Source organism: Heterocephalus glaber, unplaced genomic scaffold (assembly GCF_053883595.1).
Source record: "Heterocephalus glaber isolate CG9 unplaced genomic scaffold, H.glaber_assembly_v1.0 deba00001481, whole genome shotgun sequence".
NCBI classification, from domain to species: domain Eukaryota; kingdom Metazoa; phylum Chordata; class Mammalia; order Rodentia; family Bathyergidae; genus Heterocephalus; species Heterocephalus glaber.
The window spans coordinates 35,510,102-35,523,386 of NW_028258317.1; the positions used below are offsets into that span (position 1 = coordinate 35,510,102).

General features: G+C 37.3%; 1 protein-coding gene across 11 annotated transcripts in view; it reads left to right on the forward strand.

Moving 5' to 3' along the window:
• The window catches only part of Bnc2 (basonuclin zinc finger protein 2), a 429,028-nt gene that overhangs the window by 158,681 nt on the left and 257,062 nt on the right, over positions 1 to 13,285 (forward strand). The gene's annotated exons all lie outside the window — the stretch shown is intronic.

Genomic DNA, 13,285 nt, shown 5'->3' on the forward strand with positions numbered 1-13,285 from the left:
TGATAAGTGGAATAACTTGTAAAGCTGCTAAAGCTGTTTTGTATTGATAAATTGACACTTAAAAAAGTTACATAAGAGAAATTTAACTCAATATTACAGTTCAGAAAAGCCATGAGTTGGTGTACCCTATTTACATATTTGTATATTTCTGTGAAATGATAATTTTTGTCAAGATTGACCTCAGTTTAATATGATTAGTGGTATTTGTATGAAGGTTTCTTTTTAAACAGATATTCTGTATTGACAGTGTTTATGGGAAGTCTTAAACCAACAGGGGATTAACTTTACAGCAAAATCAAGATTTATATGTTGACATGGCATGTCAAGTTTTAGGTGAATTCTTTGTTTTTCCTTACATTTTAGAGAATACTTAACTATTTCTTTTGTTTGTTTGTTTTGTTTTTTGTTTTTTGTTACTGGGGATCGAACTCAGGACCTTGCACTTGCGAGGCAGGCAGTAGAAACACTGAGCTAAATCCCCGGCCTTTATTTCTTTTACTTTGTTGGATCTGGTAGTGTGATGACAAGAATTTTCTTTTGGTGATTTTTGTTTTTACTTGTAAATTACAAAATGTGATTTTTTGGGAGAATTTTACTTTGTTTTAGAATTTTTAAATTTTCTGTTTTTGTTGAAAACCAATTTTATAAGTTACAGGACAACTAAGAAAATTAAGAAAAAACCTATCATGTATATTTAAATCATCTAAAAATATAGTTGGTTATCCAGATTATGGAAGCATTTTTTAATTATAAAAAGGATGTTGTAGTTGTGTTCAGCCCTTTCAGTTTGATCTATTAAGAGTGGAATTGCTCCAATATCACATTTCCCTCCTAAGAAAATTTCATCTGAGAATCCTTTTTCTCTAAAAGTCAGATTTTCTTAAAAAGTATCAACACTTGTTCTTTTAGTATTTTCCTGTTCCTGTTGTGCCTAGGTAGTAGTGTTTGGCCTATGGATTTTGTGAGTTACTTAAGATTCATCATGAGTTCAGATGTTCTTGCTGCCATGCCTTAGCCTTATGACCACCTGTAAGTCAGTTTATCCCTAACCTGCTTTTCTTCTCTATTGCCTTTTCTGTCCATCTCCCCCCCCCCCCCCGCTCCCGCTCCCGCCATGTGCTAGGAATTGAAACCAGGGTCTCATGCATGCTAGGCAAGTACTCTACCACTGAGCTACATTCCCATGCCTCCTTTCTTCAATTGCAAAATAGGGAAAAGTAAGTGGGCTTAAGAGTTTGTCAGGAAGGTGAAATGAGACAACATGTATGAAGCTGCAGTATGTAGCAGGAACTCAGTAAATTGTACTCCCTGCCCCTGCCCCCTGTACCATGGCTTGTTCTCTGTTTTTTTTTTTTGGTACCAGGGATTGAACTCCCATCCTTGTGCTTTCGGAGCAGGCGGTGGCACCACTGAGCTAAATCCCTGGCCCCTGTTCTCTACTTTTTTCCCCTTGGGAAATTTAAATTTTTAGAAATAACAGAGAAGGGAGGAATAAGTTTAAATGAAATGTTTAAATTTCTTCATTTATCTGTAGGAATGGAGGAAGTATTAGGTCATCAGCAGACAGCTTTTTTGTTTTTGTTTTTAAGAAACTCTTGTGTTATCCATTAGTTGACATTTTTATTACTCTGCAAAATTCTCAGATTGGCCTTCATGCACCTCAGAGCGAGGCGGATATTTCTGTGATATCTGTCCCAGGAAAAGGTGGATGAAAGACAAAACTGGCAGATTCCACAGGGCGTTCTTTACCTTTGGATCATCAGATCTGATCATTTGCTTGGATTAAGGCTTCCCACCTTATACTCATTAGCACTTGAGAATAGAGCATGAAACTAACTTTATAAGACCCCATTCTCTCCTCAGTTTTGTGAAAACTTACTTTTAGCCATAGAGTTAAGATCATACTGAAGCTAATAATGTTTACATTTGTGTAGAACTAAATAAAATAGCAGACAACACTCTTGTACATGTGGGCAACGGAGTATTCTCTCTCACAGTCTTATATAATGCCTGTGGGTCGTGAAACACTGAGAGGCTATTGGTTGAGTAAAGTAACATGCTTCTTTTATTATTTTTCAGCCCTGGATTATGTTTTTATAAAAAATAATTGTGTTCTTGTGTAGTACATTAATATTGTCATAGCTTATTTTTGATTAGTGTTATTTTGTTTAACATCTACTTTCTTAGGCAGCGCAAGTTTGAGCACACTGGATCATAAGATCTAAAATAAATATTTGGCCTAGAGTTTACTTTAGCCTGTTAGGAGCAGTAACAGAGTGAGGATTGATAACTAACAGTTTTCTAACTTCCTTTTAGTGCCTACAGTGTGCTAGATGTGGTACTTCTGTTATCATATTATTTTTGCTTGCAAAAGCTTTAAGGGCAAATACCTTTACTGTCATTTTATAGATAAGGAAATACAGATATAAAGTCTGTATCCAGCAAGCCTGACCTCACACCCCTTGCTTTTTCTCCTGCCACATTCTTCATCTATCTATAATTTATACTATTGAAGAAAAAAGAATAAAAATTAGTTGTAGAATCCACATTTTTCTTTTCAAATTAGTTTTTATAAGGAAGTTAATATGTAGAACTGATAAAAAATCAGAGCTGCTCTAAGTGGAAAGGGGGAAAGCTACAGAATTCTACCTTTTAGACCTCTACCTAGGACCCGTGTAATATCTGGTTAGAAGAAAACCATGTTCTGATGACCCTGCACCCCGGGAAATAGAGACTTTGAAAACCTGTTTCTCTGTCTAGAAATTGAAGGTTTTTGTCTTCTGCTTAGTGGTGTTATTATGTGGAATTGACAGAAAAAGCTAATTTGTATAATTTTAAGTGAGAACATATCTAAGACATATAGTATAGTGTAAGTATCATTGTAAAATTTTTTTTCATTGCACAGTTTTTCACATATGAATTTTACAGGTCTACAAATTTTGTTTAATGCATACAAATGAAGTAAATTACTAAGAAAAGTCTAAAGAAAACTAAAAAGTAAGTTCTGTGTCTTAACTGGAGTCTTTGTCTACAAAGTCTACTTCAGTTTGAAGTAGTTTCAGTTTGAAAATATGAGAAGATTTTGGCACTCTACATATCTGCAAAATGTAAACACACAACATACATGCATATATGGGTAAAATTAAGGACAGAAAATGGATTGATTTAACTGGGAAAATGTAAAAAAGAATTGTTTAAAATAAATTTCCTATAAAACAAATTATTTGACATGATTTTGTAATATCTTTATAAACGAGGAGTTTCAAATTTTCTTACCTGCTACAGTTACATTGAGATTATGTGTACTACCTGATTAGAAATACTGTACAGTTTATCTGTCATGAGTACAGGAAGAATCGAGACTCACCAGCCAGCTGTAGCTGCATTTGACCTGATTTCTTTATATAATTTTGGAAAATTTATGTAACCTCCTTGAAGCTCATTTGCCTCATTCATAAAATAGGGCTTGGAAGTGATGCCTGAGAAACCTGGCACAGAGTGGTGCGCTCCTGTTAATCACCACCTGCTTCTTTTGTCTGTTACTGTTGTCGTGTGCACGCTTTACTTGGTATTCTCTCAGTGTGTGTTTATCCACCACGGCATAGGGCTCGTAATACTTGCATCGTGTACATACTTGGCTTTTCCAGTGACTAGTTAAATAGTACCTGTGCCAGTCTTTCAGAAGCTTACTTTTGCTGAAGAGTGAGGGTAGAAAGAAATTTCTCTTTTCTTACTGTTCATTGAGAATCAGTAACTGAGCAGCATAATTCTGAAATCTTATGTGGCTTTTGGTTACTTCATGAGCCTTTTCATGGTAACCAGCAGCAAGTAACTGATTGAATTAATACATTCCTATCAAGAGACTGTTCTGTTGACCTTTCCCCCTCCATCTAACCCATGCATGCCTTTATAAGGGACTTAAGAAAATTCATCATTTAGGTTGCCCTATATAGTGAGGATGACAGTTCCTAGATGTTTAGGTTTTTGGTAAGCCTTAGAGCCTTAAAGTCTATAAAACAAAAAAGAAACCAAAACAGTAAAAATAAAACCAAAAAAATTCCACTTCAATTAAAAAGAAAATCTAAAAATATTCTCCTACCTTTCTGAAAAAACCTAGAGCTTTATAAAATGTAAAACATGAACTTTGCACTGACTTTAATTTTTAATAGTTTTAAGCCTTTTTTTCACAACTTTTATAGAAAAGATACACATTGTGCAGATCTCAATAAGAAAACTAGAAAGAAGAAAAAACTATCTTAAGTGCTACAATTAGGAACTGTTTTATTAGCATTTTTAGTTCCCTTTCTTCATTTTCATATACATAAAGATGTACAGACCGATACCAGTTTCATAAAAGACCATATATATAAATATAAAAAAAAGTATGTAGATGAGTGGTAAAGTATAATGTGTAAAAATTCAGTTCCAACCTCCAGCACCAGAAGAAAAAAAAAAAGATATACAAATAATTTTTAATACTATTTGTGTGACATTAAATCATGATATATTTAATGTTTTGGGTTTGTGGACTTTTAAAATAAGATAACGGTACTTCAATATGAACATCTTTGCTTGTACATTTGTGTGCTTATTTCTTACAGGTGATTTTTAGAAGTGATACTGCTGGGGAAAAGGGGTAAATTTTACATGGATTAAAATAGGAGTTCTCAGGGCTTTTCTATGAAAAAGCAGATAGTAAATATCTTAGGCAGATATATGATTTCAGTAGCAACTATTCAGTTTTATAGGTTCCAAGCAGCTACATATGTAAAGAATGGGTGTGGTTGTAATTTCAATAAAACTTTATTTACAAAAAGGCAGGCAGCAAGACAATGTTTGGCCCAAAGGCTACACTTTACACACCCCTGGTTTGAAACAAGTTTAAAACTGTTTAGGGATGGAATATACCCAATTGGCTGAAAACTGATTTCATAGTATCTTAGAAATGTGTTCCTATCTCAGGGCAATGTAATGGGCTGATTATTTTCTTTTCAGGTATATGGCAATCCATACTGATTTTAAAGACCTTATTAAGGGAAGTTTTCATATCTGCCACCATTCCCAAAGCCTAGTAAATTTTCGTTTAGGAGAATATGGATGTCATTATATATTTTATTCTATTCTTTAGATTCAGCGTATGTTGACAACTTGTAGAGTAGGGAAAGACTTTCTTAGTTGATTAATGTAAGGAAGATGTGCATTTTGCCATCTCTGGAAGATTGCTTTATTAGTCAGGTTCTGGAGACATCCTGACATAAAGTAGTGAATGGCAAGTCCAGTAAGAGGAAAAGTAGAGCCAGAAAGGCCAGGAAGTCCTCTTCTGAGGAGCCTCACTTCAGGAGACATGCACCGTAGGTCAAAAGCACGACACTGAATTAGTTCGGAACCTTACCGGTTAAATTATACTTAGAAGACTGCTTTGTGCATAGATAGTACCTTCTTTGCGTCTTGCATTTCTACATAACTAGAATTATTGGTCCTTAACTGCCCAAGAAATATTAGTTGAAGATCAGATGGAATAATGAAATAGTTAAAAATCACTCTACTTGTGACATTGTGTCACTGGTGCACTCTGAATTTAAAGGAATTTATTTATTGCTTATTTAACATAAATATTATGGTTGACTATCTGATTGGTTATAATATTGGTTGACTCTCTGATAACTGTAAAGTAGTATGGCAGTTGGTATTGGGGAACAAAAAGAACAATAAGTTAGTTCTTGCTATTAAGGAGAGAAAAATGTGTGCAAGATTGCAGAGTGCTAATTACTGTAAGGATTCCAGAACACTGGAGCAGATGGAGGCCATCTCTTCCACCTGGGTGTGAGAGGTTTCATAGAGGAAGTGTAATCAGGAAATATGGAGATTTTCAAAAGGAGAATGAAGGGGAGGGTGTTTCAAAAACAGTATCAAGAGAACTGTATTAAGTGAGGAAAGCCCCATCAGTGTGCAAGAGACAGCAAATCATCTAATTAGACTGTCTGCTCAGTGTTTTTCCTGAAGGAGGAGGAGCAGGTAAAGCAGAAAAGGCAAGTCAGAGCTGGACTGTAGAGGGCCGGGACAGAACTTTAATTGGTGATTTGTGGGGAACAACGCTAAACATGATCTAGGAGGATATGTTTGACAGTTAGTGGGGGTGATGCACTGTGTAGCAATAGTTATTGAGTGTGGAGTGATAAAATTGGGATTATCACTTAAGGATTAGTGCAAAGGTCCAAGTATACACTGGTGTGGAAAGTGTGGCGGGGGGATAGCTGAAGGGACTGAAAAACAGGAATGGACAGGCTTTCAGAATTTACTGGGTTTGAGAAATAAGACTTTTAATCATGATGTATGGCTAAGAGTCTGTGATAATGAGTTTGCAAAGTATAGCAAAGTTAGGGGAGAGCTGTAGTAAAGAAAGGAAAGCACTTTGCTTAAAGAGATGTTAATTGAGCACCTAGAAAATTTAGTGGAAGCTTGGCAATGAAGGACTAAAATTCACATGAGATGTAAAGGGCAGGAATGTAGGAATCTTGTTTACCTAGAGGTGAGAATTAAAACCCTCAGATCACTGAAAGGAAAGCATGTAGAGAAGAGGTTATTTTATAGCAATACTTATCATTAGGTAGTTCAGTAAGAGAAGTTGCTTCATCTTCCTGTGAGGAAGTAACACTGAAAAGAAAGCTTTTCCACGTGTTTTATCGTTCATACAACATTCTGTTGTCTACTGAGCTTCTCTTTTAAGCTTCTAAAGCTACTAGATTTCAGGAATAAACTAGTTCACTTCAGAAAAACATACCATATTTTAGAAGATTCCCCAAAGAAAAATAAGAGATTCCTTTTTACTTTACCTCTTCATCATTTCCTGTAAACCTCAGTAACAAAGATATTACTAGTGGGAGAGGTTTATATTCACTTTTTTTACCTGTCTGATGTAGTACTACTGCAAATTTCCATTTCCCCCAGATCTCACCCCAGTTGAGATTTGTGCTATTGGGGTGAAGGTATAGTCTATCGCCTAGAAATCATCTTTGTATGCTTTTGTGCATTTTTTCTTTTTAGGCTTGGAGGGGGAATTTTGTAACACACGTTATGACTTGTGTTTGAGTTGGGAAAGTTTTTACTGTGTGGAACAGCAGAATTGAATATGTTTTCTCATCTTCTGTCTTTTCTTAACATGAGTCTGTTCAAGTTCTGCATGCAAAGAAAACTGTGCTGCTTCCTTGATCTTTGGCGCAGCGTACTGCGAGCTTTGGCAGTAAAGGTTAAGGGTGCCCTGGCCCTCCTAGCTGTGCAGTCAGGCGTCCCCAGGTCCCCAGGTCCTCAGTAGGGGATGCGGCCTCCTTCAGGCACAGGCTTTGCAGTCAGTTGAACTCCTGTTGAATATGGCACAGGGCTGCTGCAGAGGAGTGTGTATCTCTAGCACTGCATTTCCAGTGTATTTTATCTCTTAAACCATGTATGGCTACTTACTCATTTTTTAAAAAATCATAATTTGTTTAATGGAAATGATTCACTGATAATTTTCAGTGTTGAGTTTTTTGGGGGTAGTATTTGTTCTTTTACTTTCTGAAACATGACATTCTATCATATTTCATTTCTCTAACTCCCACTTATGCTTTTTAACATATTTTGGTCACCTTTTCAATATTGGTAAATTTAGGCAGAAAAAAGAAAAAAATAACTCCTTTGTTTCTTCCATTTTTGTACCTCTGATGAAGTAAGATCAAATTAAAATGATATATTTTCTTCCAAACTGCACTCCTTTCTAAAAAATTGTCACTATTTAAAGAAATAAAAAAATTCAGTGGTTTGATGGTCATTACTTGAAAGCATCATTTTTTCTCTCACAAAGATAGATTCATCCTGATTTTCGACCGCCATGAAAAGTGGGAAAGATAAGCTTAGTGGAGCAAACCCAGTGGCTGGCTTGTTCTAAAGTGTTTTTTGTTCAAATGCTGAAGTTAATGTCTGCCCCCAGATCATTTCCTCCTGATGTTGGCAGCATGTGTGGAGTTGGCCAGGCTGATGCTCCTTAGATTGCTTGCTCATAATTGGCCTTTTGACATTTTTTTTTTTCCTTTCCTCACTTCCCCCTTCTCTTACAGAGTGAGATTCTTAGAGATCTGGATCTTGCTCATATGTCATGGTGTGTGCTTTTCCCTTTCCCCTCAGCTTTTAGTTATCTCTTTGAAAACAAAGTCATCATCTAGAGAGGCAAAAGCTCTAGTTTTCTAGGTTCCTTAGGCTAGTGATTCTCAGGGTTTAATACTCAGCAGTATCACTTGGAGGTCAGAGGAGCTCACTTTGGACAAACCTATACCACTGGTATTGTCAATAAGTTTGCTGTCCCATCCCCCAAAGAGTTAGCTTTCTTCAGATTTTGTGTGCTCATGTTACTTGGAAATTCCTTACTCTAAGCCGAATTGCTAGTATGAAAGAAAACTCAGAAAATTGCCTTGTATTTTAATTGTGAAGGGTTAGTTGTGCAGGAGGAGCACATGGGTGAAAGTACCATTCCTAACTACTTCCCCAATTAAAGAGCTGAGACACCTTTTCATAGGCTCAATCCAGCATTCTGGGAAGGTTTCCGCAATTTGATTGAATTGGACCCTCAGTGAGACGAACTGAAAGGATTTTTTTAGTTTCCCCAGTTGCTACTACTATTCTTTGATACTTGAGATTTGCTTCTGTTTACTCCAAATTCCTTCTGTCTCAAACTTCTCAGCTCTTGTGAGAATGATACCATGTCTTTTTTCCTTTTTTTTTCTCTGATACTGGTGAGTGAACCCAGGGCCTTCAACTTGAGGTACATCCGCAGCTCCTTTTCATTTTTTAAATTTTGAGACAGGGTCTTGTTAAGTCACTGAGTTGTTGAGATGAGCTTGATCTTGTGATTCTCCTTTCTCAGCCTCCAGAGTGATGGGATTATAGGAGTCACCATCATGCCTAGCTGGGTTGTCAGTTTTAAAAGTAAAGTATGGGTCGGAAGTAGCATACATCCATATATTGTGTGCCTGCCGAACGTTGAGTTTGGTGGCTTCCATGTGCCATCTCATTCACCCTTGCCAACTCTGCACAGCAGCTGTAAGTACTACCCCCTTTTCAGATGCAGGAAACTGTGTTCTGAGATACTAAGTAGATGACCAACTTTACAAGGCATTGCGGCTGCAATTTAAACAGAGGTCTTAACTTCAAAACTAGAGTTCTTTTAATATCTCCTCTATCTTTAGGGTGATTGGAGTTGAGTGTTGAGGAAGAAAGTTAACCTGGATATATATACTTGAAATTTTACTCAATGTCAGTTGTCAAACGATGTTGCTGAATTTCAAAAGGTGATTGCAGCCAACTGAAAGTCATCTAATTCTGCACTTTACCTTCTTAAATATAAAACATGTCCATGGCATAGATAAAAATGACTTTATCCTCAATTTCTTGTAAAACAAGAGTTGTAGGAAATGTAGAACTCTGTCAAATGGTAGGAATTTTCTGTTGAAACACTAGTTTTGTTGGTAGTTGAGAGAACTTGTCTTTATTTCATCTTTCCATTTTATCAGTTAGGAAGGAAGGCCCATAATGATAGGCTTCAGGGTTTCTTTTGTTGTTGTTGAAAATAAAAAGAATGCAATGTAAAGCACCCCCATGACTGGCTGATGTGGAAATTAATAAATATTGTGTTGTAAAGCCCTTTAATGGCTCTAGCAAACAAGATTCTCTGTAATTTTAATATTACTCATGGCCCATTAGTTTCTTCAGGGTATCACCAGGGGAGAAAGATTTTTACCTTTTATCCCATATTTTACAGTATAAAAATGGGGTATTTTTGTTTTTGTTTGTGGCTCTGAATCTCTTGTAATTGTACCTGCAGAGGTTGGTCCTGTCTCAAAAGCTGGAGTTGTGAGGAAGTGAGAGTGAACGTTCATGAAACAGCTCCTGGCTCCTGCAAGGACACTGTGGCTGCTCGTGCGCCCCAGACCTGGCCTCTTCTTCCCTGTGTGTCAGCTGCTGGATGGCAGAAACCCTTCCTCTTTTCTATCCTCTCACCTTGATCCAGAGTACATTGTTCTGGAGTGAGTGCAGAAGGAGGTGTTTCCCTGAGGCAGGGCCCTGCCCTACACGCTTCTCCTTGATGTTTCTTCCATCCTTCTTGCCTTCTGTGTAGCACAACAGTGTATTTCTGTCCATTCTTTATCAAAAAAATGGATAGACACTGTTTTGACTCATCACTTTCGGATCTGTGAGTGGTGCTTTGATTTTAGCTTTAGATTCTGTGACTGTGTCCTTTTGGAGTCTTAGGCTGGGTTTGCATGGTAGAGAAAATTTAGGCCTGGAATGTTGTCTTCTAGTTAAATTGTATGTGGAGAAATTAAGATACAAGTCAGGTATGCACCCTGCCACTTAGCTTACTTTACTGTTTTTCAGTTTTTACATTCACTTATTTTGCCGCTATATTTTACATGCGTCTTCATCATCATAGCGTTGGGTAATTTGTTTACTTCTTTATCTGCTCTTTCTCACAAGGTCTCCTGGTGAGCTTATTGTCCAGTCCATTTCCCTTAATGATCTTCCTGAGTTGTTTGTGTTGACTGAGTGGTTTTTCCTCTTGCTACTTGGCACTGTGTAACCAACTGAAATTAGGTTCAAGTTCTATCAGTGGTTCCCTCTGGCGTGGAACGTTGTACCCACATATCCTGAGTCCTCTTATTGGACTTTTCCCCTAGTCATTTCTTGCCCTCTATTTTTCAAAACCAGTCCATGTGTTCATTCTTTGCCTGGGTTCTGATCGCCTCCCTCATCCCTTCACTGTGCTGGACTGAACTCACCAAAACACATAGGGTAGAACCGATCTGGGCTTGTGGCCAGCTTAACTGAGGAGACTTGGGCTGACATGAAAGTCGGTCTGTTTGTTTAGGTGTGACTCTTAGTGCTGACCAGGCAGATGCCTACCTGACTGTTTCATATTTGAAAGTGACATTAAGTTTCACAGGGACTCTGACTCTGTCCATCCATCTTGGTAACATGTGTGCATGCAACACCGCCCCCATCATTTCTGTATCTTTTTCTTTCTGTCTCCCTCCTTCTACCAACTTTCTAGTGTCATTGAACTTTCTACTCTCATTAAATATTTTGAACTGTAGTGCCCATTTGCAGTGTGTGATGTTTTATGTCTTTTTTTCAGAAATTCAGTGCCTAACAGTTTTTATATGAGATCTTAGTAAACAAAGAATATGTGTGTGTGTGTGTGTGTGTGAGAGTGTGTGAGGGGGGTGGGAAGCCTGCCACATTTCCTCCCTGCCCCACAGAAAATGTATTTTCTGGAAGCCCTTTTGACACTGAAGTGGAGGCCCACTGGCCCTCCTGAGAGGCCTTTATGCTTGTTGTCATATCTTTTGTTTCTGCTGATTATACACATGGTAAGTTGTAAATAGCTCTCACACACACCATGGTTCCTTTGAGGTAAGTGCAGGAGCACAGAGAGGCACTCAGCTTCAGCTCACCCCAGGGATTCCACAAGGTCCCTCATAAGGCCTCTCACTTCCTGTTCCAAGCACCAGCAGAGGGAAATTCATCAGTCTGGACAGTTACCATCCTGTCTTTAAACCTGTGGCATACATTTAGAAAATATTAGCTGATCAGTTCTCTTATTTTTCTTTGTTTTTAATTTGAATTTTATATTACTCTAAAAGAAAAAATATACAAAGATGCCAGGAGAGTAAGAGTTAAAAGTCTCCACAGTCTTAATCACTGTGAACATTTTGTGAAAATCATTGTTAGGGAGCTTTATCTTAGCACTAACTGCTAAAAATGAAGGAAAGTGGATAAAGTTAAATCCCCTCAATCAGTTTAAAATTTGTCTTCCAAACAGTGGTTAGGTACATATCCTATTTTATTATCTTAATTTACAGTGGATTAATAGAGATAATTCTTTCTGCTGTTGTTTCTTTCAGTCATGTTTTGATTGCTTACAGGTAGCTGGCTATCTTCTGAGGTTTCTAAATTGAAATGCAGAATAAGGTATGCCAGATTACAAGGTTACCTACTTTTATATCTCTAGTATTTTCCTTGGTATGTTTTTATGAAATAAGCAATATGGTTGCCTTCCCTTTTAAAAAAATTTACTATCTAATACTTGTTGACACTGGTTATGATGGGAATGCTGGGTATTATTAGATCATAATCTCTTTGTAAACTATGCAGTTTTGGCTTGAATTTCAGTTTCCTCGTCTTAAAAATAGGGGAGTCCACTCTCCTGGATGCTTATGGATTTTTCTCTGCTCAGAAATTGTAGGATTCTAAATTCGAAAGTGCCACCTACTTCCCTCCTAGTTCCTTTCTGTGATCGGGATTGTTGAAACATACTGGCAGCTTGGCACCATTCACTCCCCAGAGTATTCAGAGACTTTTGTGTTTTCTCTCAGAAGCTGTATTTCTAAGTGTCTGAGGTTATAACGGAATATAATTATAGTTGTTTAACTTTCTCCTTTCCTTTTGAGAGTGTTTATAAAGTGCATTCGGTGACTGTGAGGATAAAAAGGAACTAGAAACTTAGTATTTGTGACATGGTCAGATAATATTAAGGTAAGTAACATTTTCTTTTGTATTTGTAAAATAAGGCATTGTTTACACACAATTTGCAATATACGCATTCTGGCTTATAGAATCTGCTTCAGTCATTTTGATAGTCACATTTGTTGAAGGAAGCCTTTTTGTGAGTTTCACTTTGATATGGAATGTTCTGATTGACTTTTTGGCTTTCCTTCTGTTGCCCCTAGGGAGAGTCACTGCCCAGAACTCATTAGTGCCCCTGCCTGTGTCAGCTGAGGGGTAGAATCAGCTGTTTCCTTGTGTGACACAACACAGTTCCTAATGTCTCTGCTCTTCTCTCTACCTGATTTCTTCCTCATTCCTCAATTTAGAGGGTAAAGTTTTTTTACATTGCTCACGTTGTCCTAGATCAGTGATGGGGCGGGTCTTTTAGAGACCGAGTGCCCAAACTGCAACCCCAAACCCATGTATTTATTGCAAAGTGCCAACACTGCAATTACACCTGAGTACTGAGGTTTTAGTTTAGATAAAACAGCTGATACATTAACATCTTTTGTCTTAAAAGAAAAACACAAGAGCATGTGTGCCGTAGATCTGGCACCGCTGTCCTAGATTAAAGAACAAGGAGGTCTTGATTTTTGTTAACATTTGCTTCATTTCCTCTGTTGTCTTCTTTGTAATGTCTTCCATATGAAAAATCAGTAAATGCTCCTAGCATGGGTTCTTCTAAATGTGGTTATTACATTTATTTTTACCA